The sequence below is a fragment of the Muscardinus avellanarius genome, assembly GCF_963383645.1.
Source record: "Muscardinus avellanarius genome assembly, chromosome: 2".
Taxonomy (NCBI): domain Eukaryota; kingdom Metazoa; phylum Chordata; class Mammalia; order Rodentia; family Gliridae; genus Muscardinus; species Muscardinus avellanarius.
The window spans coordinates 178,769,869-178,794,542 of NC_137787.1; the positions used below are offsets into that span (position 1 = coordinate 178,769,869).

At 33.4% G+C, this 24,674-nt stretch overlaps 1 pseudogene across 1 annotated transcript in view; it reads left to right on the top strand.

Moving 5' to 3' along the window:
- Window positions 1-24,674, top strand: part of LOC308258873 (small ribosomal subunit protein eS6-like) — a 110,511-nt pseudogene that overhangs the window by 60,652 nt on the left and 25,185 nt on the right. The window contains exon 2 of the transcript in view: window positions 20,935-21,170. The product of the transcript in view is annotated as a small ribosomal subunit protein eS6-like (transcript). The remainder of the gene's footprint in view (window positions 1-20,934; window positions 21,171-24,674) is intronic.

Sequence of the window (24,674 nt, forward strand, 5' to 3'; positions counted from 1 at the left end):
TACACACATCTTGACATATTTAAAGGAACAGTTTAAAGTTTGGGTACTTCAATTGCTTTTTCATAAAATGGAAATGTCACACAAAGTCCTATACACCATTCTTCTTTAAAATGTGCATTTAACATGTTACTTTGGTCAAGGCTTTTTAAAATTTATAAATTGTGAGCTTATACATATGTTTTTTTTCTAAATACTAAAGCAAAAAAAAATTGAGGCATAATCAATAGACAGCAATTCTGAAATGGTCCTAATACCAAAACAGTTCCTGCTCTGATACTCATTCTATCTCTAAGCCATTCATAAAACAGGGAAGTTGCCTTGGGCGATGTCAAACCAAAAGTGACAGATTGCTCCAGTTAATTGTGACTGGTGGGCCTGGTAATCCATTTTAAAGAATACACTAGAATAACCTCAGAGGCTTCCTGTAGACAGACTGAAAAATGCAAATGGAATAATGTTAATATTTGTTAGTTCTATGAAACTTTCTTAAGTTTTAATAAGAAAAATATTAAAATACATTTTTCAAAATTGCCTTAAATCCATATTTTGAAATATAGCTCTGGTGTCTTAAAAGTTTGGCAGATGGTGCTATTAAGCTTTGAAAATAATAGTTTATAACACTATTGAATTTTTATGTCTAGTTAATGCATATGAAATGCCATTTAATTGATTAGGAACATTTAATTTACTAAAAATAAAACATAATAAATGTAAATTGTTGGCTGCTTCAGTGTTTCCCATGAAGGACTAGCTCTTTCACTCACTGGTATTTCTTTTGTCAATATCCTTAGAATGAATATAGATGTATCCACATCAATTAAAATTTTGTCTTAAATATTAATTATTTTATCATTGAATAATAATTATATACCATGTCTTCCATATAAAGAGTAAAAAATGCTTCCCACCATAGTATCATTTACACTGATCTAGAGGCTGAGTATTAAAAATATAGGTTAAAGCTTCTGTTGGATTACAAAGTATATTTTAAATTTAAAAAATTTTATGTGATCAAAAGTCCTGATTCAATGTTAGCAAATGAGATAATACTTGGTGTATATAGCTAAGTAATTTAAAGCTTATGTGAATGTTTTATAGCTAGTAATGTCTGTATAATTTTAATACAACATCATAATTTGTAGAAGAGACTGAGGAAATATATTTCTAAATATAAAGGATTTATAGAGCAATAAGCAATTCCAGAGAGGGAATGCTTTGTTTGAAAAATGTCTTAATTTTTCTTTTAATTTGTAAGTATGTATAAAGACATCAGGACAGGTTTAAATGCTATAACTAAGAGACTACAAAATGTTTTAGCATTTCAAAAGACTGATTTTTTTTTTCCTCATAGAACCGTATAGAGTTGAATTGTCTATCCTGAAGAGGCAGTTCTGTTTTAAAAGGTCATTCTGACATTCACAATTTCAATATTATGCATGGCAGCCTCTAAGGCAGAACTTGGCAAAAGAGATCATTAGATAAATATGGGCTGCTACTTATTTTTATAAATAAAGTTTTATTGGAACAAAGATGTATTGACTTTTGGGTGCATTTTCTATACTTTTTATGCAAAAGAGGTATTATTGCATTGTTGTGATAAAGGTCTGATGGTCTGTAAAGCTGAACTAAATATTGTCTGGCACTTTTAATGATAGTAAGTCTAAGCATATTCAAATTTACTTACCAGACTTTCTGAGATAGGTTCTTTTGGTAACTACTGATTTGGACCTTTTTAATTAAAGACATCATTCCGTAATTTGCTCTGAGAAAGCAGGGTTCCAAATAGTCAAAAAATCATGTCATGTCACCTTGTATGCCAAGATTTTAACCTGAATATAAGCCAATGTATACTCAGGATGAAAGAACAGTACTGGAAACATTTATTTCTAAAACATGAAATAGCTTTGTGTCCTGTACTAAAGACTATTAGAGTGTTTTATGTACATGAGAGAGACATTTACTTTTGAATATGCAATCAGTTTTTCTTGTATCACAAAAGAAAATGTGTATTATTAAAATTTTGAATTCATTTCCACATTTATTTAGAGCATGCATCATTTTAAAATAATATTTTGTCAATACTAATTACAAACAATGGTACATTTCATTAAATCATATTGTCACCTGCAATATGGCATTTGATTAAGTCCAAATAGCATTGCTTACTTTTCAATTATCCCTCCCCCTGCTCTTCTACTATTTAGGTCTCCTTTCTATTTTCATAATTTTTTTTCTCCACTGATTTTCTTATATGAGAAGAAACGTGCAGTATTTTATTCTGAGTCTAGCTTACTTTGCTTAATATGATGCTCTCTAGTTCTATCTTATTACTTGCAGATCACACAATTTTATTTTTCTTTATGGCTGCTATATCCCAATTATGTGTATACCATAAATTCTTTATCAATTCATCTCTTAAAAGACAACAGGGCTGTTTCTATAGCCTAGCTACTGGGAGTTGTGCTGCAGTAAACACGGGCATGCATATATTTCTAAATTATGCTATTTAACGCTTTTATATAAATTCTAATAAGTGATATAGCTGGATTACATGGTGGTTCTATTTTAGCTTTTAAAGAAAACTTCACATTGATTTACATGGTGGGTATACTATTTTTATTCTCATCAGCAGTGTGTAAAAGTTTATCTTTCTGGAATTGCCACAAGCATTTATGATTTGTATTCTTGATATTTATATTCTAACTGGAATAAGGTAAAATCTTAGTGTAAATTTGATTTACATTTCTCTAATCATAAAATATATTGAACATTTTTTATATAATTGTTGAACATGTAGTTTTTTTGAGAAATATTTGTTTATTTTATTTGTCCATTTATTGAATGTGTTATATTCCTATTGTTTTTTGTTACTTATATATTTTGGATATTAATTTTCTACAAGAATAACTTGAAAAGACTTCCATTCTATTAGCTGCATTCACTCTTGTCTTTGTTGGTGAGCTGAAGATTTCAAAATTATAGGTGTATCATTTGTTAATTCTTGCTATTATTTTTAAAGTTTTAGAGTCTATTAAGAATGTTCCTAAATGTGACTATATTTTGGAAAGTTCCCCTGTAGTTTCTTCAGACAGTTGCAAATGTTTAGTTTTCCAATACATTTCTCATGAATTTTGACTTAAATTTTGTACAGTGTGAGAAATAGAGATTTATTTCTATTTTTTCCCCAAATGAATGTCCAAATTTTCTAACATCTCTTGTTAAAAGGCTCTCTTTTCTCCGCTATATATTTTTGGCCCCCTTGGCAAATATCAGATGTCAACAACTGTGTGAATTTGTCTCTGTGTTTTCTATTTTGTTCCATTAGTTCACATGTCTGCTTTTATTTTATTGCCATCCTGTTTTGTTACTGTCTCTTTAGTATATTTTTGAAGTCAGGTATTTTGATTCCTCAAGCTTTACAATTTTTACTCTGAACTTCCTTGCATATTTTGCACCTTTGTTGGCAGTAAATTTTAGAATTGTTTTTCTTAGTTTTATAAAGAATATTATTTGTGTTTTGAAGGGCATTAAATTGAATCTAAAATCACTTTTGGTATGTGTCAACCTTAACAATAGTAAGTCTGTTAATTCATAAGCATGTAAGTTTTGTCCATCTTTTAGTGACTTTTTCCATTTTTTCTTCATTATTTCATAATTTTGCTTCTAGAAGACTTTTATATCTTTGGATATATTTATTTATAGGTATTTGTTGTTCAATCTCTAAGCATTGTACAATATATTTAGTGTTTCTTTTTTATTTCTAACTTAATTATGATCTGAAAATGTCAGTTATTTTTTATTTGTCGTATTTTCTAAGACTTATTGTATAATTCAATATATTACATTATTGGAGAAAGTACTCTGAGCAGCTAAAACAAAAATGTATATAGATATTGTTAAAATATTCTGTAGATGTCTTTTAACTACAGTTGATAAATGGTATGGTATAAGTATGATGTGTCATTGTCAGTTTTCTGTCTGAATGAGATCTATTTAAAGTTTCAAACTGTTGTTATATTGGGGCCTATCAGTCTTTTTTATGTCAAGTAATATTTATTTTGTGAAATTGGATACACAGGCTTTTGGGACATAAGTATTTACATTTATAATAATTATAGCTTCTTGTTTTATTTTTCCTTTTGCCAATATGTTATGTCATTTTTGTCTTTTCTACTAATTTTGGGATGAAGTTTACTTTGTTTGTTAAGAGAGTAGTCACTCCAGCATGCTTTTGGATTCCATTTGCATATAATGTCATTTTTCATTCTTTCACTCTCGGCCTTTGAATATATTTGCCTATGAGATGTACTTCTTCAAGACAAAATACAATTGAACATTGTTTCTAATCTAATCTAGTAGTCTGTTAGAATAATTAAGTTCTCTTATATTCAGTTTTATTATAGAAAAGAATGTTACTGTCTGTCATTTTACTTTAGATGTTTGAATTGTTTCTAATCATAATCTGTTCATTTTTCTAATGTGATATATTTTTCTATACTGTTTTGATTACTTTGGTCATCCATTCTTTATGTTTATTTAAATACCTTAACAATGTTGGATTAGGGGTCATGAACTTCTTTATTTTATGCTCATTTATAATTTTCTTTTCTTTTCTTTTTATGTGGAGCATTTTGAAAATGGCATACATTCACACAGTGCTGGGTGCCTTCCTCCCTCTCACTTCTGCTTTCCTCCCCTTCCAACAATGAGCCACAAGGTTGACCTTGCTACATTCACACTTATACACATATTCAAATGTAGCTTCTCCATTAATCAACCTTAGTCTACTTCCTCTCCTACTCTTCCTTTATAGCTTTGCAGAGGTTTCCCCTCTGTTATATGGAGTTCCTCTGGTATCCCTAGTACTTCCTAGTTTGGGCATATTAGAGAAATGTATGTCCCTTCTCTTTCTGTGATTGGCTGATATCACTTAACATGATGTTTTCCAGGTTTTTGCATCTTTTTGAGAATGACAGGATTTTTTTCTTCTTCTTTATTGCTGAGTAGAATTCTAAAGTGTGTATTTTTCATAATTTTGCAGTCCATTCTTCTATTGGTGGACACCTAGGTTGGTTCCAAATTTTAGCTTTTACAAATGGTGCTGCTATGAACATGGGTATGCATATGTTTTTTTTTTTATTTTTAATTCTGAAGGATAGCTTTGCTAAATTTAGTAATCTATGTTGATGGTTGTTTTATTAAATTACTTAAAATATATTACTCTATGGCTTTCTGGCTTTAAAAATGTTCAGAATTGTATCTATTCTCTTGTAACTTTTAAAATTCTTTCTTTGTTTTAACATTTCTGGTTTTATTTGTCATTTCAGATGCCTTCAGTTCCTGTGTCCCCATTTTATTCCCAAGATTAGAAAAGTTTTAGGCAATTATTTTACTGAGTATGTTTTTTATGACATTAGTATGCATTCCTTTTCTTTAAAAATCTATGAGTCTCAAGTTTGGCTTTGTGTGTGTGTGTGTGTGTGTGTGTGTGTGTGTGTGTGTGTGTATGTGTGTGGGTCTGGGGATGGAACCCAGGGGCATTCGACCTCCAAGCTACACCCCCTGTCCTAATTTTTTATTCTTTATTTTGAAACCGGGTCTCACTGAGTTGCAGAGGGCCCCACTAAGAGGCTGAGGCTGTCCGCGAACCGTAATCCTCCAGTCTCAGCCTCCCGAATGCTGGGATTACAAGCGTGCACCACCACGCCCGGCTAAGTTTGACTTTTTGAATGTTGACCCGGAGCTCTTGTATATTCATCTTTCTGCTTTTAACTTTCTATTTTTCTTTATTACTGTTTGAGTATTCTAATTCCTTCACAATTTTAATCAAGAACTGATGTTATTTCTTCTGCTGGATCTATAAAAACTCTATATTGTGATTTTATTTGATATGTTGAAATTTTAATTTTTATGACTTTGCTTTGCATTTTTGCAGAATCTTTATTGAAATGCTCTCCCATATTCTGCACTTTCTCTCCTAGTTTACTCCTTAGAAATTATTTCAATTATTTGATTTTTTTGTATTAAAGGTTGAATGTAAGGACATTTTACTTCTGAGATTCAATTACACTTGTTTTTATTCTTTTTTTTTTTAAATAGGGTTTTCTAAAGTTGCTGAAACTGACCTCAAATCTGCAACCCTTCTGTCTCAACTTCCCAAGTACTGGAATTACAGTGGTGTGCTATGTACCACCATGCCTGACTAATTCACTGATTATTTTAAAACCAACTTTTAAAATTCTTCTTCCAGTGTTTAACTTCAATGTTCTTGGGTTCAGTTATTAAAGTGCTGCTTTGAAAATCTTCTTAATACATTCTCACATTTTTTATATTTCTGTGTCAAAATATGTGCCTGTGTTGAGATGCATATCTCTTAGTGTATTGCAAGGGTTTTATTGATGAGCCACTTTCACTTTACTCTATGCTTTTGAATGGGAGTTTATCTCAGTGTAAAATTACTCAGTATGATCATAGTGCATTGATCAATGTTTAGCGCCAATTGGAGAGGAGATACTAATCACTAGTAACTGGCAACACTTTAGAGTATGCTATGTACTAACAAACCATAAAAAATCACTGAAGATGCTACAGTTTTATTAGTCTAAAAGTGGAAAATAAAGTTAATACTCTTCAGTAGGTTAAAATATTACATAATAAAGTAAAATTAACTAATAAATGATATAAGCTATAAAAAAGAAAGTGAGGAGACAAAAGTAGAATATACAAGAAGAATAAAGTAGAGTATAAAAATAAGAAATAATAAAGATAATAAATCCAAATAATACATTAAAACGATATAATATATAACAAATAAATTAGATTAAACTAAACTATTAAATATCAACTAAACTATTAAATCAACATGTAAGGTAATAACAGCAATTCAGAAAAAAAATTAAAGTGTCTCAAGTTATTTTTTGCAAAGGGATTTGAGAAACAGAGATCTCTTACTGGGTCTTTTGAATTGGGTTTGAGAAATATAGTAATTATTAATAGCTTCTTGGTTTATCCTCAGACTTTCTAGAATTATGGAGGTAGTGATTGTTATAGTAATTATTAATAGCTTCTTGGTTTATCCTCAGACTTTCTAGAATTATGGAGGTAGTGATTGTTCCAGCCATTGCTAGTGGTTATTGAGCTGCATATTTAGTTTTTTTTTTTTATCTTACTTGGCTTTCTGGTTTAATAAACTGCCTCAAATTTATGCCCTGATATCTATTCATAGAGAGCTTGTTCTGCTTAATTTTGCATTGAACCTAGGTGGCTGCCACAGTAACTTGTTGAAACCATTTTTTTCATTTGCAGTTATTTTTAAAATATTTTAGCTATTACAGTAAATTTATTCATCTTTTTTATTGATATAATGCACGTAAAAGAGGCATATATGTATAATAGTTTTGTGTTGTTGTAGTGTTTTATATAGCATTTAAATACAAGATAAATATAGTATACTCACATTTAGGACACTGCATATAGAACATAATCATAAAATAAGCCTAGTTTAATAAGACTGGTAGAAATGATTATACAATTCACATATTTTATAATTATTTCTAAAAAAATGACAGAAATAATAAACTGCAACTATAGTCATTAAAGAGTCTTATAATGTATTTTTAAATTCTGTAACATAATTTTATAACAAGTTATATCATTTCCATGGTTACTCAGAGTGAAAAAACTAAAAGCTTGCTGAAGCTTTTATGTCATATTTCTGCTAGTGTTTTTGCGAAAAAAGACATTGGCACAAAATTATTTTTGAAATTTCCCAATTTAGCAAAAATCTAGTAGCTAAATGCAAAGCACAGATTTTTTTCCATGAGTTCTCATTATCCTTCTGTGTGTCCAGAATTGCTTTTACTTGGATACTTGGGATCTTTTCTTTAATCTATATATGGCTTAGATTAATATATTTATTGAAGATACTTATTCATGTAATTGGAAGAAATTACAATTTCATTAAATTTTTAGTGATTCTAACATGGACTTATAATTTTTTATCTTGGAAGCAATGAAAATATTTAAAGCCATGTTTGTAACAACTGTTCTATTTATAGAGACGTAGGATTATACTGTAATTAGAAACAGTCTAATATTGGAGGAACTTTTTAAAAGGCTTGGTAAAAAATGAATAAATTATATGTATTCAGGCCAATTCTGTATGGCAATATTTTGCAATAACTACCAGTTTATATGAACAAAATCACAACACAGAAAATGTAAAAGCTCAAAAATCTAAATATGTCAGTTTTAACTACAAAAATAATATAAGCCAGTAAAAAAGAGATGTTGCACACTAGTAAAAGCAAAAAGATCTCAAAATTTACTATATTCAGCTAGTTTTAAGCTAAATATTCTTGATACTTTTAAGTACTGTTTGAACTACTCTCCATTTTAGTTTTACTTAGTCACTTTAGAAAAACAGTAAATAGTTTTGACTTTTTTTTTTGTTTTTGCGGTACTGTGGATGGAACCCAGGGACATGTACCTCCAAACTACACCCCTAGTCCTATTTTATATACTTTTTAAATTTTTGAAACAGAGTATTACTGAGTTGCAAAGGGTCTCACTAAGTAGCTGAGGCTGTCTGAAAACCATGATCCTCTGGTCTCTGCCTCCAAAATGCTGGGATTACAAGCATGTGCCACTACACCTGGCATCTTTAAAGAGTCTCACTAAGTTGTGAAGGTTTTGGCTGGCCTCAATCTTTCTTTCTCAGCCTCCCAAGTGCTATGAGTACACTACCACACCAAGTTCGATTTTTATTGAACTTGGCTAAGTTTCGATTTTTATCGATCTCATTGCTAATAATGTTGACTATTTTTATGTATGTATTGACCATTTGTATTTATTTGTTTGTGAAGTATTTCATTAAGTTGCCCATTTTTGGTTGTTTTTGTTTTGTTTTGTTTTGTTTTGTGTAAAGTCTTTTAAGTTCTTTATATATTCTGTATATTAGTCCTCTGTCAGAGAAGTAGCTGGTAAAGATCTTCTCCCATTCTTTGGGCTTTCTTTCCAGACATTTGATGAGCAGAAAGTTTTTGTTTGGTGCCATCTCACTTATTAATTCTTATTTATATTTACTGAGATTTGGAGGTTCCATTGGTAAAGTTTATTTCTGTGCCTATATGTTGGAGATCAAATCTATACAAAGATTTCATCTAACCCCAATAAGAAAGGCAATAATAAATAAATTAAATAACAATAAATGTTGGTGAAAATGTGGGGAAATGGGAACTCTCTACACTCTTGGTTGGATTGCAAACTAGTTTAATCACTATGGAGAATGGTGTTGAGATTCTTTAGAAAATTGGGAATGGATTCAATGTATAATACAGCTATCTCACTACTGGGTGTCTTTCCAAAGGCTTTGAAATCAGAGAACTATAGAAATATATGTATATATTCCCATTTTTATCGCAGCCCAATTCACAATAGCTAAATTATTGAATCCACCTAGGTGTCCACCAACAGATGAATGGATTGCAGTATAATAAAAATACACATAATGTAATAATTCTTAGCAACAAAGAAGGACAAAATGACATCATTTTCAAGATGGAATGACCTGAAGAACATTATGTAAAGTGAGATTAGCCAATCACATAAAGTGAAGAGTTATATGTTTTCTCTCATATATACAGGATGGGGAGTAATTGGGATATATGAGGTACTGCAGATAATGGAGAAGAAATCACAGTGGACTCAGGGATAAGACAGAAGATTTAATCTTCTCCGTGTAGTAGTGGAGGAGGAAAAGTGGAGTAGTGGAGGATGAAGAGTGAGGTTATTAATGGAAATACTATGATCAATTATATGTATGCATGTGAATAAACCAATAACAATGTGTGTACTATATACTGAAAGAAAGAGTAATTGGTAGTCAAGGAGAGTACCAGGTGCTGTGTGCATGTATGTCATTGTCAACATGATTTATGTTATGATGTGAGACTACAATCTACCAATAAAATAAAAAAAGAAAAACAATTATAAAGTCATATTTAGAATAATGACATACCTCAAAGCCCTTCAAATACAGGAACAATCTAACTGAAAAGCCAGTAGAAGAGAGGAAATTATTAAAATCAGAGGATAAATGAGTGGAATTAGAGAATATAAAACAATATAAAAATCAATAAAACCAAATGCTAGTTTTTTGAAAAAATTAATAAGATAGATAAACCAGTAGCCAAACTTACTAAAAAAAGATTAAACCCAAATTACGAAGATAAGAGATGAAAAAGAAGATAACACTACTGAAAGTGTAGAAATGCAGAGGATTATCAGAAACTACTTTGAAAAACTAAACAAAATGGAAAATTTGGCAGAAATGGACAACTTTCTAGATAAATACAACCTGCCCGAACTGAGTCAGGAATATATAAAAACATTTATATCAACCAATAGCAATCAAAGATATTAAAACAGCACTAAAGAGCTTACCATCAAAGAAAATCCCAGGACCAGATGGTTTCCCAAGTGAATCTTATAAAACCTTTATAGAAGAGCTAATCCTGATACTCTTTAATCTATTTTGTGAAATATAAAAAAAGAGACCCTCTCAAATACATTCTATGAAGCCAACATTACATTAATACCCAAACCAAATAAAGACAGCTCAGGGAAGGAAAACTACAGGCCTATATCTTTGATGAGCTTGGATGCAAAAATTGCTAAACAAGTACTAGCAACACACATTTAAAACCCCATTAAGAAAATCATAATCCATGACCAGGTAGAGTTCAGCCCAGGGATGGAAGGCTGATTCAACATACAAAAATCAATCCATGTAATTCATCATATAATTAGAACCAAAGACAAAAATCTAATAATCATTTACATAAACAATAAAAAAAGTATTTTATAAAATTCAACATCCTTTTATGCTAAATGAGAATGGGAATAGAAGGAATATACCTCAACATCATAAAGGCAATCTACAATAGGCCACAGTCAACATCATATAAGAGTTGAAAAAGAAGATATTAACACTGATAGCATGGAAATCTAGAGGATTATCAGAAACTACTTTAAAAATTATGCTCAAAATAAATATTAAAAATTTAAAAATTAGACATATTCAAACTTTCTAACTTGAACCAAGGCAATATAAAAATTTAAACTGACCAATATCAGTCAAACAGATTGAGGCAGTAATAAAAAAAAACTACTATCAATCTTTATAGAAGAGCTATTCTCAATAATACTCAATCTATTCCATGAAATAGAAAGAAATGGGACTCTCCCAAATGCCTTCTAAAAAGTCAACCTCAAATTAATACCAAAACAAAATAAAGACAGCTCAAGGAAAAAAAAAAACACTAAAGAACTATATTGTTGAGTAACGTAGCCACAAAACTGTTAAACAAAATACAAGCAATGCACACTCAAAACCACATCAAGAAAATTATACACTGCCACCAAGCAGGGCTCATTTTAAATATGCAAATCTGGTTCAACATGCAAAAAATAATTCATGTAATTCATCACATAAACAGAACCAGACAAAAATTACAGCATCATTTAAATAGATAATGGAAAAGCAGAATAAATGTAATCAAAATGTCAATTCTTCCCAAAGTGATCTACAGATTTAGTTCAATACCAATTAACAAAGGCATTCCTTACAGACAAAGAAAATCAGTATTTAAATTTATTTGGAACAACAAAAATCCTAAAATAGCCAAAGAAGTTCTCAGGAACAAAAACTGTGCAAGTGGTATCACAAAAGCTGACTTCAAACCATACTATGAAGCCATAGTAATAAAAACAGCATGGTATTAGCACAGAATCAGATACATAGACCAATGGAGCAGAATAGAAGACTCAGAAACAAATCTTCACACTTGATTTTTGACAAAGGGGCCAAAAACATATACTGGAAAATAGTCTGTTCAACAAATGATGTTGGAAAAACTGGTCAACCCTGTGCAGAAAAATGGAAATAAACCCCACTTTCTTACCCTGCACAAGAGTCAAATCAAAATGGAAGACTTGGAAATCAGACCAGAGACCTTACAGCCTTCTAAAGATGTTAAGGTTTCAAAATTTTAACATAAAGGCACAGTTAAAAACTTTCTTAACAAAACCACAAAGGCACAAGAAATCAAGAGGCAGATCAATCTGTGGGATTGCATTAAACTGAAGAGCTGCTGTACAGCAATGAAAACTATCAAAAATCTCAACAGAGAGCTGACAGAATAGAAGATAATTTTTAACAAATATTCCTCAGAGTAGTAATATCAAGAATATACAGAGAACACAAAAACTTGCTGCTAAAATAACAAATAATTATTTGTGAAGTGTCTATTATATTCAGTTGCCCATTTCTGAATTGGGCTATTTATTTTGCTAGGTGAAAGTCTTTTAAGTTTTTTGTATATTCTTAATATGAGCCCTCTATCAGAGGAATAGCTGGTAAAGATCTTCTTTCATTCTGTAGGCTTTCTCTTTAGATTCTTGATTTTCTTTGATGATCAGAAACTTTTTAGTTTTATGACATCTTGCTTGTTAATTATTGTTTCAATTTTCTGAGCTTTGGATGTCTTGTTGAGAAAGTTACTACCTGTGCTTATTTGTTGGAGTGTTCAAGATACAAATTGTCAATAGATATATAAAAAATTTCAACATAAGTAGCCTTCAGGAAGATCTGAATCAAAACTACTTAGATTTCACCTAACCCAAGTCAGAGTGAGAAGCATAAAGAAGTTAAATAAAAATAAATGTTGGAGAGGTTGTGAGAAAATATACTCTCTTTCTAATTTGTTGGTTGGAGTACAAACTAGTTCAGCTGTTATGAAGATCAATGTAAAGATTGCTTAGAATAGTGAGAATGGATCAACCATATGATCCAACTATACCATTTTTAGGTATCTTTCCAAAGAGGTGGAAATCAGAGAACTAGAGTAACATATGCATACCCATGTTCATAGCAACTGAATTCAAAATAACCAAAACGTGGAACCAACCTAGATGTCCATCAAAAAATAGATTACAAGATTATGAGAAATACACACAATAAAATTCTACTCAGCAATTAAGAACAAAATTATGTCATTTGCAAGAAAATGAAAAGGCCTAGAGAACATTATACTAAGTGAGATTAGCAAAGCATAGACAGAGAAGAAAGATACATTTTTTCTAATATGCTTGAGTTAGAAAGTATTTGGATTACCAGAGGGACTTCAGATAATGGAGATATTCAGTGGAATCAGGGAGAAAGGAAGGAGGAAATCTGAGGTTTATTCATGCAAATCCTATATGAAACTATGCATATATATGTAAATATAACATTGTTAACCTGGACAGTCAGTATTGGGTGGGAGAAAAATAAGCAAGCAGAGGAGGGGGACACCAAGTACTGTGTGACTATATGCCATTGTCAACATGATCTATATTATGATGTGAGATTATAATGCAATATATATTAGCAATATGTATTAGCACTACACACACATACACACACACACACACAAACACACACACACACACATATATATATATATATATATATATATATATTCACATATTCACTTGCTATATATAAATAGCAAGCGAGTTAAATAGACACATCACAGAAACACAAATTCAAATGAATAATAAATATATAAAAATGCCCAACATTATTAGCAATCAGAAAGATGCAAATAAAAAAACCCTTGAAATTTCACCTAACTCTAATTAGAATGGCAATCATTAAAACCACAAACAACAAGAAATGCTGGTGATTATGTGGAGAAATGAGACATTTAGTGTATTTTTGGTGGAATTGCAAATTAGTGCAACTACTTTGGAAAATGGTATGGAGGATCCTCAGAAGAATGAAAATAATCCTACTATATAATCCAGCAATACCACTACTGGGTATCTACCCAAAAGAATGGAAACCAAACTACCAAACCAATGAATTCACATCTATTTTCATAGCTACACAATTTAAAATTGCAAAATATGGACTAGCCAAGATATGTAACAACAGATGAATGGGTTATTAAACTATGTAATGTACACAATGAAATTGTACTCACCCATAAAGAATAACAAAATTATGTCATTTGCACAGAAATGGATGGAGCTGGAGAACATGATTTCAAGTGAGATTAGTCATTCAAGAAAGTAAAAGATTGAATTCTATCTCTAATATGTAGAAGCTAGGGAGAAAATGGGTTATAGGAAGAACTCTAGAAGAAGGAGAAACTATAGATGAGCAAATAAGGCAAATTAACTGAGGGGAATGAGAGGAGAAAAGAGAAAAAATTTTCTAGTGTGCATGATATACGTTCATAAACATTTCAATCACTAAGTCAAATATGAGAATCAGGGAGTGGGGAGGGAATAGGGTGGATTTGAGGAAGGGCTAAGTGAAAATGTGCGTATGTATGCCTCTATCATCTTGTACCACATTAAGATGTATACACCAATTAAAAAAGGGAAAAAATAAAAGCATTCCTGTAGTAGAGTGTAAAATATTTATACCATAAAAAAGTAAAAATTTAAATTTGAACGAACATGTGCCCCAAGACTATTCATTCATCAACTTGCCAAGTTATTGAATAATGCTATTTTATTTTCTTAAGTTTAGAAATGTCACAGACCAAAAAAAGTATATAAAATACTATTTTCTGTATTGCCTTCTTAATTATACAGAGTACCTTATTGATTTCTAATGATATATCTTATTAAACAAATGTTAACTTAGTTAATAATTTTTCTATGAAATGAATATTTAATATAACACATTATATTCTTTTCATATGATTAGATAAGATAATGTCATTAATAGCCAATGTATCATTGCATATTCTGTTTTGTTTTCTAATAAAAGTAGCTCTTATATTAAAATTAGTTCAAAATATTAATGAAGAAATAGTTTGCTATATAGTTATTTTCATAATTTTTAATATATTACAACAAATAAAATTAATTATATTTGACAAATATTAGCATTCAATATATTTTCAATCCCCAGGACTGCAAAAACAAGTTACTTCTTACCATTGCTCTAACCATTCTGCAAAATTGGGAGAAATTACTAACATTATGTTGTAACATTAAGACCTCTTTTGTGATCGAGAATATAAATTATAATACTTAGAATAAAATTCCATCAAATGTAAAACTCCCTTTGAGCTAAAATCCAAGTCATTTCTTTTGGCCATATATTCACCTCTTCATGAAAGTAGAAAAGAATGTACAAAAAACATACTACTAAAAACAAGAGACAAGTAAAATGAATGGGAAGATAAGATGTCGAACAGCCAAATTGTTTCTTGTATTTTGATAATTCAGATAGAAGCCTCTATAATAAGAGCAGCTATCCATTTATACCACCTCTATGCAGCACTAATACTATTCAGGACAGACAATTACTAAACATCAACTCTCCTATTATGCTGTCATGCATGCTATGTAAAGCATTTAACATCAGCTGAAATAGTTTGCTCTGTTTTTTTCTTTGTAGTACAGTTAGAGTAAAATAAGGGGGTCATTTCCAGACAAATAAAAAAAAGTTATAAAAATAAGAAAGCATTATTATACACTGCAAATACTGTCAAGCTTTAATCATATTGATTCTGTTCTACCCGAGATTAGATTTTAATTCAATTGCAGTGTCAAAAGTGAAAACTTCATTTATAGCACCATAATTTTCTGACATGATTCTTTAAAAGTGCTTACACATTATGAGACATTATATTACATTCTAGATGACTATATGTAATCAAACTAGTAGAACACAAGCTTTATATTTTCTGTTTAATCATGAACTTTAGAATGCAAAAATTAAGGTTAATATTTATGTTTCTCTATTAATAGTAAAGTTTAACTTTTATGTCTGCAATTGCCCAATAATGAGATATTTCTAAACTTTTGGAGAGTCTTATAATTTTCTGACACATGTAAATACTTAGTAATAATAGTGGGTTTTTTGGCTATTTTATTTTAGGTTTCTAATAAATCTTATGCCAAAAATGTGATTCTTTTATTCAATTTTGAAATTTTGACTTACTCAATGACCAATGCATGTAACCATGTGTATAGAATTCTTCAATAGAGTAAATGTATTGTTTCTATTTTGAGGTGATGAGTTTCTATACTTTATTATTAAATCCATTTTTATTTTTTTTTTATTTTATGTGGATCATATTGAAAATGGCAAACATTCAGACTGTGCTTGGTGCCCTCTCTCCCCTGCACTTCCCCTTCCCCACTCCAAACAATGTGTGTCCAGGTTAACCATGCTACATTTATACTTTTACACATAATCAGATGTATCTCCTCTATTAATCAATCTCAGCCTTGTCTCCTACCGTTTCATTTCAGCTTTGCTGAAGTTTCTCCTCCATTATTTGGAGTCCCTCTGCTATTCCTAATAAGTCCCTATTTTAGGCATATTAGAGAAAACATATGTCTCTTCTCTTTCTGTGCTTGGCTGATCTCACTAAACATAATGTTCTCCAGGTCTTTCCATCTTCTTGCAAATGACATGATTTTGTTCTTCTTTATAGCTGAGTAGAATTCCATTGTGTATATTTCCCATAATTTTGCAATCAATTCATCTGTTTATGGAGATCTAGGTTGGCTCCATATTTTGGCTATTATAAACTGTGCTGCTATGAACATGGGTATACATATGCTACTGTAGTTCTCTGATTCCAACCCCTTTCGAAAGATACCCAGAAGTGGTATAGCCAGATCATGTGGTGGATCCATTCCCAGTTTTCTAAGGAATCTCCACACTGAGCTTCATAGAGACTGAACTAGTTTGCACTCCCACCAACAGTGTAAAAACGTTCTTCTTTCCCCACATCCTCACCAGCATTTGTTGTTATTTGACTTCTTTATGCTTGCCCCTTTGATTGGGGTTGGATGGAATCTTAGTGTAGTTTTGATTTTTATATCTTTGATGGCTAATGATGTTGAACATCGTTTTATATATCTATTGGTCATTTTTATCTGTTCTTTTGTGAAGTGTCTATTCAATTCAGTTGCACATTAGACCAGCATGTAAGGAAGAGTCTTCCTCATGAGTAGGTTGTTCAAGAATATGAGTTCAACTACTGGCTAAAGAGAAGCAGAAAGTCATTGCAATGGTCCAAAATTCATTTGATGTATAACTACAGGCCTTCTGTGAACTGAGGCTCTGAGCTCTTTTTGGTAGTGTCTCTAATTCTTCCTGAACACAGAAGGCCAACAAAGTGATGGTCACATATCAGCACAGAGTGAAAGCCATTACATATTAGTTTAGCCAGTGAAAAACAAAATTCAGAACACTGTACTGTAGAGGAGAGCACTGTTCCAGGACAGCAAGCAGAGGGGTGGAGGGGGAGTTGGATGGCATGTTCATCCATCATAGTTAGTAGGTAGCTCTGAAGTCTAAGTAAGATGTATAATCATTGCTATACTTGTTGGCACCTAGGCTGCAAATAAGTCATCAGACAAAATTTTAGGGGGAACTATAGGTTTGAAAAAGTTCTGGGATCTAATATAATGTCTACATAAAAACACAATATCTGGGAGAGAGAAATGATGCCTCCCTTTGGGATACTGGAAAGAGATGAAAAGACCACATATGCAAGCACCCAAATTCAAGTGGTGGCATTCATCTAATACATCTGAGTCCTGTGACTATCTGCCAGACCTGGTGCAGGGAGTCCACCAGACCCTAGGCCTTTAGGCCCAACAGAGTGCTTTGCTCCTGCACCAATTCTGCAATTACTGCCACCGTCTCTCAGCTCCCAGGCCTTGCCTCCCACTCTGCTTAGGCTACAGTATCTTTTCAAAGGGGTTGAAATCAGAGAACTACAGTAACATGCATAACCATGTTTATAGCAGCACAATTTGTAATAGCCAAAATATGGAACCAACCCAGGTCTCCATCAACAGATGAATATATTGAAAAATTATATAAAATAAACACAATGGAATTCTACTCAGCTATAAAGAAGAAGCAAATCAAGTCAATCACAAGAAGATGGAAATACCTGGAGAACGTTATGTTAAGTGAGACCAGCCAAGCACAGAAAGAAAAGAGACATATGTTTTCTCTAATATTCTCAAAGTAGGGTGTATTAGAAACACTAGAGGGACTCCAAATAATGGAGGAGAGACCACAGCAAAGCTATAATGAAAGCATAGGAGAGGACGGAGGATTAGGTTGATTAATGGAGGAGCTAAATTCAAATATATGTAAAAGGTTATATGTAAAAGGTTAACCTGAACACTCATTGTTGCGAGGGGGGAAAGAAAGTGGAAGGGGAGAGGGCACCAAGCACAGTCTGAATGTATGTCATTTTCAATATGATCCACATAAAAAATAAAATAAAATAAATTTTTTGAAATAATTCAGTAAAATTCATGATTGATTTTTCTAGGTCTATGGACAATGTTGTTGGTGTATTGATAACGATTGCATTGAATCTGTAGATCACTTTTGGCAAAAATGGCCAATTTTATTATATTTATTGTACCAATTCATGAGCAAGAGAGATCTTTCCATTTTCCAATATCTTTCTTAAACTCTTTCTTTAATGTTTTATAGATTTTTACTGTAGAGGTCTTTTATAACTCTGGTTAGGCTTATTCCTAGGTATTTTATTGGTTTTGAGTTTATAGTAAATGGAGTTGTTTTATTTCTTTCATTGTGGATTCATTGTTGTCATAAAGAAAAGCATCTGATTTCATTAGATTGATTTTGTATCCTGCAACTTTGTTGAATTGGTTGATCAGCTCTAATAGTCTTTTGGTTGAGTTCCTTCAATCTTCTAGATAAATTATCATGTCATTGGCAAATAAGGATAGTTTTAATTTCTTTTTATTTAAATTCTTTTGATTTTCTTGTCTTCTTTTATTGCTGTAGCAAGAGTCTCAAGGACTATATTGAAAAGGAGTGGTGATAGTAGGCATCCTTGTCTTGTTCCTGATTTTAGTGGAAATTCTGGCAGGTTTTTTTCATTCAATATGATGTTGGCTTTGGGTTTATTGTATATTAACTTAATAATGTTTAAATACATTCCTTTTATTCCACTTTTTTGCAGTGTTTTTTAACATGAATGATTGTTGGATTTTGTCAAATGCTTTTTCAGCATATATTTATATGATCATGTGGATTTTGTTCTCAGTTTTCTTTATGTGGTGAATAACATGTATTGATTTGAGTATGCTAAACCTTGCTTTTCTGGAATGAAACCAACTTGGTCATGGTATACAATTCTCAATATAGTTTTGAATGTGTACAGCTAGATTTTGTTTATAATTTTTTCATCTGTTCATCCATGATATTGGTCTATCATTTTCTTTCCTTAAGGTATCTTTATTTTGTTTTTGGATTAATTTGATACTAGCCTTGAAAAAAGAATTTGGGAGAATCCCATCTCTTTCAATTTCCCAGAACAAGTTGTGAAGTATTAGATTAGTTCTTCACTGAAGGGTTTGTAGAATTTAGATTGTGAAATATTGGATTAGTTCTTCACTGAAGGTTTTGTAGAATTTAGATGGAAACCTGTCAGGGATTGGGCTTTTCTTTGATGGCAGAATTTTTATTGTTGTTTCTATTTCTTTGCTCACTATTGCTTGGTTTAGGCTTGCTATGTACTCTTGGTTCAATTTAGGTAGGTAAGAAATCTAGATTTCTTTCATGTTTTTCTGTCTATTGAAGTATAGATTTTCAGAATAGTTTCTGATAATCCTTTGAATTTCCCCACCATCTGTCGTGATGTCTCCTTTTGCATTTCTAATTTTAATAATTTGAGTTGATTCTCAGAATTTGTGATTTCCATTATTTCTTCACTGTTCCTAGTTCTCATATTTTCAAGGTTCTCAGATTTGTTTTTCTGATATCTTGTAATCTTATCTTTTGTGGGTGTTATCTCTGCTCCAATCTTAGTAGTAGGAATTTAGAGGTGTCAGCAGATAAGCAGTACTTTTCTCAATGATGAGAGATGGGTAATGGAGGAAGAACTAGGTTGATGGTCACAGGAATTGGGTAAACTAGAGAATATAATTAGGTTGATTAAGAATTTAAGTATAATAAATTAGTATCTGGTTGAGAATGAGAGAAAGTTAGATAATAGGACATTTGTAGTTAATAGAGTATTTGAGTATGGATATATAAAACACCTTGGATATAAAACAAGAAGGTATAGTAAGGGGAAAAAGAAAAGTTTTGAGAGAAGACAGTAGATGAGCTAGAGTGAGAAAGTTTGTGAAAGGAATGGGGGAAAGGAGCAAACAAACATGAATAAAGTAACAAAACAATTTACAAAAACTAAAAATTATAAATCAAAGACAAAACAGAACCAAAAGAAATAAAATAAGAAAAAGAAGAAAAGAAAGAAAAATATAAAGGATATAAATAAAATAAAATAAACTAGTGACTTTGGGAGAGAAAAACAAAACAAAACAAACAAACAAACAAAGAAAAGAAAAGAAAATATGCTATTAAATCATGTACATAGGGCTGGTCCTGTACAATATCTGTGTGTCTGTTCACTGTGGTAGATTCTGGAGTATATTCCAATATTCCAATTTACTCTGTAACCTACTTCCAGCTTTTGAACCCACTCTGAGTGTTTGTGGCCCTCTCTTGCCTCTGATAGTTTTGTGTTTAGGTGTCAAGGTACTGGGTGCCACTGTTAATAAGTCCAGGGTTTTGTGTTTTTTCACCCTGTGCTCTGCACACCCTTGGGCCTCTGTGATCTTTGCCCAGGACTCAGGCCTTCTGCTCTGCACCTGTGCTTCCCTACTCACATAAGCTGTGGGTATCTAGTGTAGTTGGAGCAATGCCCTGTGACCCTGTGCAGGTACTGTGCCTTTAGCATCTTTCCTGTGTTTCTGGAGATTCTAACTGGACTAGCCTGCCAGGTCCCATGGCTGCTCTGGGCAGTCTTCTGCCAAGTACTGAGTAAGGCAAGTGGTTACCTGGTTGTTCTGCTGCAGGTATCTGGAGGGCTTTCTGCTCCACTGTGGTTGCCACCTCTGGTGAGTGCACGGGCTTTTGGGTCTTTTTCTGTGTCCATGAAGCATTGTGCTGGTCGTTTAAGATGTTGGAGCTCTGTGGCTCCTTTCAAGTTCTTAAATTATTTTTCTGAATTTTTTGGGGCTACCTTGTCAGCCAGAGCTGTGACTAACAGTTCGGGACAGCGGATGGTGCTGAGGTCTGAGCCAAATCTGCAGTAGGTCAGTCGCATGCTCACACATTTTGCAGTAGATCTCACAGTTCTGGATTATTTCCTCTGTTTGGGTTCATGAGATTTATTTATTTTGTTTGTCAAGATGCTGCCTTCTGCCTCCAAGGCCAGGACTGGAGCCTGCCGAGGGGTTAGGCCAGTCCTGGGGTCAGCGAGGCCAGGATCGGAGCCTGCCGTGAGGCAAGGCTTGTCCCAGGGTAGCAAGGCCGGGATTGGAGCCTGCCATGAGGCAAGGCAGGTGCTGGGGCCTCTGAGGCCGGGATTGGAGCCTGCCGAGGGTTTGGGCTGGTGCTGGGAGCAGTGACGCCAGGATTAGAGCCTGCTGTGAGACAAGGCCAGAGATGGGGCCTCTGAGGCCAGGATTGGAGCCTGCCAAAAGGTTAGGCCAGTGCCAGGGCCAACAAGACCAGGATTGGAGCCTGCCATGAGGCAAGGCCGGTGCTGGAGCCTCTGAGGCCAGAATCGGAGCCTGCAGAGGGGATAGGCTGGTGCTGGGGTCAGCGAGACCAGGTTCAGAGCTAGCCGTGAGGCAAGGCTGATGTTGGGGCATCCGAGATAGGGATCAGAGCTAGCTGATGCATTAGGCCAGTGCCGGAGCCAACGAGGGCAGGATCAGAGCCTGCTGCAAGGCAAGGGCAGTGCTGAGGCCTCCGAGGCCAGGATCAGAGCCTGCCGAGGGGTTAGGCCAGTGCTGGGGCCATCAAGGCTGGCATTGGAGACTGCTGTGAGTCAAGGCCGGTGCTGGGGCCTCAGAGGCCTGGATAGGAGCCTGCCGAAGGGTTAGGCTGGTGCCGGGGCTAGCAAGGTCGGGATTGGAGCCTGCCACGAGGCAAGACAGGTGCTGGGACCTATGAGGCCGGGATTGGACTCTGCAGAGGTGTAAGGCTGGTGCAAGGGCCAGTGAGGCTGGGACTGGAAATTACTGTGAGGCAAGGATGGAGCTGGTTCTTGCAAGACCAGGATAGGAGCCTGCCAAGGGGTTAGGCCGGTGCCAGGGTCAGTGAGGCCAGGATCGGAGCCTGATGTGAGGCTAGGCCGGTGCTGGGGCCCCTGAGGCCGGGAGAGGAGCCAGCCAAGGGGTTAGTTCAGTGCAGGGTCCAGCGAGGCCAGGATCCGGGGCTCCCATGAGGCAAGGCCGGTGCTAGAGCTGGTGAGGTCAGGATCAGAGTCCTCCGGGTGGCCAGGCCACTACTGAGGCCGTAAAGAGTGGGATCGAAACTTGCAATGCGGCATGCACAGAGAAATAGCACAGAAAATAAAATCCAGATGCTTCCCCTAATTAGCAATAACTAGGAGGAAAGGGGTAACAGAAGGAGGTTGAGTAGTAGAAAGGGCCCTATTGAGAAGCAATTAAGGTGACCAATCAGAGGGGAGGGGATGGGGGAGGATGTTATCTCTTTAAAACTCATGAGGTGCATCAACAATTATATCAAAGATAATCATCAATTAAGCATGGGATCAAGGGAGGGGGAGGGAATGGGATGGGGATTGGATGAGGGCTTATTGGATGATATGTGCTTGTATAGCCTCTCAAGTCTTGTATTCCAAAGTGATATATGATTACAAAAAATAATAATAATAAATAATTGCCACAAAAAAGATGCTGCCTTCTCAGTAATTGAACTTTATTTGTTTCAGCTACTGAGATGTGCTGCATCCCACAGTGGACACTTTGAATCCTATAGATAATTATTTTAAAAATAAATAAAATTGGTTGTTGTAGCTGGGCATAGTGGCACAAGCTTGTAATATCAGTACTTTGGAGGCTGAGGCAGAAAGACCATGGTTCATGGCAAGCATTAGCTACTTAGTGAGGCCCTCTGAAAGTCAGTGAGACTTTGTTTCAAAATAAAAATTAAAAATAGGCCTGGGGGTATAGCTCAGATGTAGAATGCCTTTGGGTTTAATCTAAAATACCACAAAGAAAATAAAGAAATGAAGAAAGGAACAGTTCAAATATTGCAATGGCATTATATGAAGATATTTTTTCAATCTCACTAACATATATGGGAAGTGAGCAGAAGAAAGAAGGTGGGATGGGGGAGAAAATACACCAAGTGTTTTGTGCATGCATGTTTATCACTTTGAATCTCACTATAATGTGTAAGTACAATGCACTAATAAAATTTAAAATTTTTATTTTCACTGATATTTAGGGATCTACTTAATCTGTAAAATATATTGGCTGAAACACTTCCACTGACATTGTGTACATATGTAAAAATACCAGTGCCAATCACAAAATTTTGTATGGAAACGGAGTCAGGGGAAAGCCCACCAACTGCTGTATGCATGGTTATCATAATCACTATGAACTAAATTATGTTGTGCCAATAAATGCATTCATAAAAAAAAATCATCTTCTGGAATTTCCACATTCAACAAAGACAGTTACTGGTAAGAACTGAAATTGCACTTCTGCCTTTAGCATCTTCAACATTGTCGAAATAGGTAAACAGTATTTTTCAAGACATGTAATGAGAGGTAAGAGGTTAGTAAGTAATGACTGCTAACAATGGAAAAGAAACCCTTTTTCATTAACTAATCAGTGAAATGCCTTGACAAAGTTTTCAAGCAGGGGAAGAAATTTAGTTAATCTGCAAAGAACTGTTTCTACAATATAGAGAACAGAATAATGGAAAAGAATAGAACCTTTAGGGACTCACATAGACACAATAAATGCCCCCCCAAAAATAAAACAGGGCTGAGAGAATATCTTAGAGGTAGAAGCCCCTGGGTTTCATCCCCAGTGCTGCAAAAATAATTTATAATAATAATGATGACAATAATAATATATGCAAATATGCAATAAAATGATCATAACAAAAGTAGATATTTTTATAATTATAATCATATGATACAATGATGCATTGTCATGTGTGTGTGTGTGTGTGTGTGTGTGTGTGTGTGTGTTTCAGAGAGAGAAAAAAGAAGAAAGATAAACAGTGGTACACAGAAATAGAAAAATAAATCAGAAAGAAAAATAGGCAGAATTGTCAAAAAAAAAGGATTAAAAGGCTTAAAAAAACAAGGTAAAAATTCAGCATAACAGGTATCAAGTTTTGTAAAAAAATGTTTCATGAAAATGTTTTGGCTAATTCAAATTCTTTTTGTTAATTTTCAAAGATTTGAAATCATACAAATGATTATTTTTAAAATGAATGTAGATTTGCTCAATATTTTAATCAAGGAAAATACATAGTATAGATGGTTGTGTAAAATAGTAATTTCTGTGCCCCCCAAAAATTCTCATTATTTGTTGCACGTTATTTTTGCAGTATATGAGTGCTCCTAAATTAGTTTCAAATGGGAAACCACAGCATGAGTGACTCTACTAATATTACTGAATTCTTTGATATAGTTTGTAACTCTAAATGGTTGTCTTTCTGATAACATACAATTTTTTCTTAAATATTTTAATTCAAATAAGCACAAGTCTAAATTTTACATTCAATTTTATATTCAAAAGAGGAGTAAAGATTACCAATT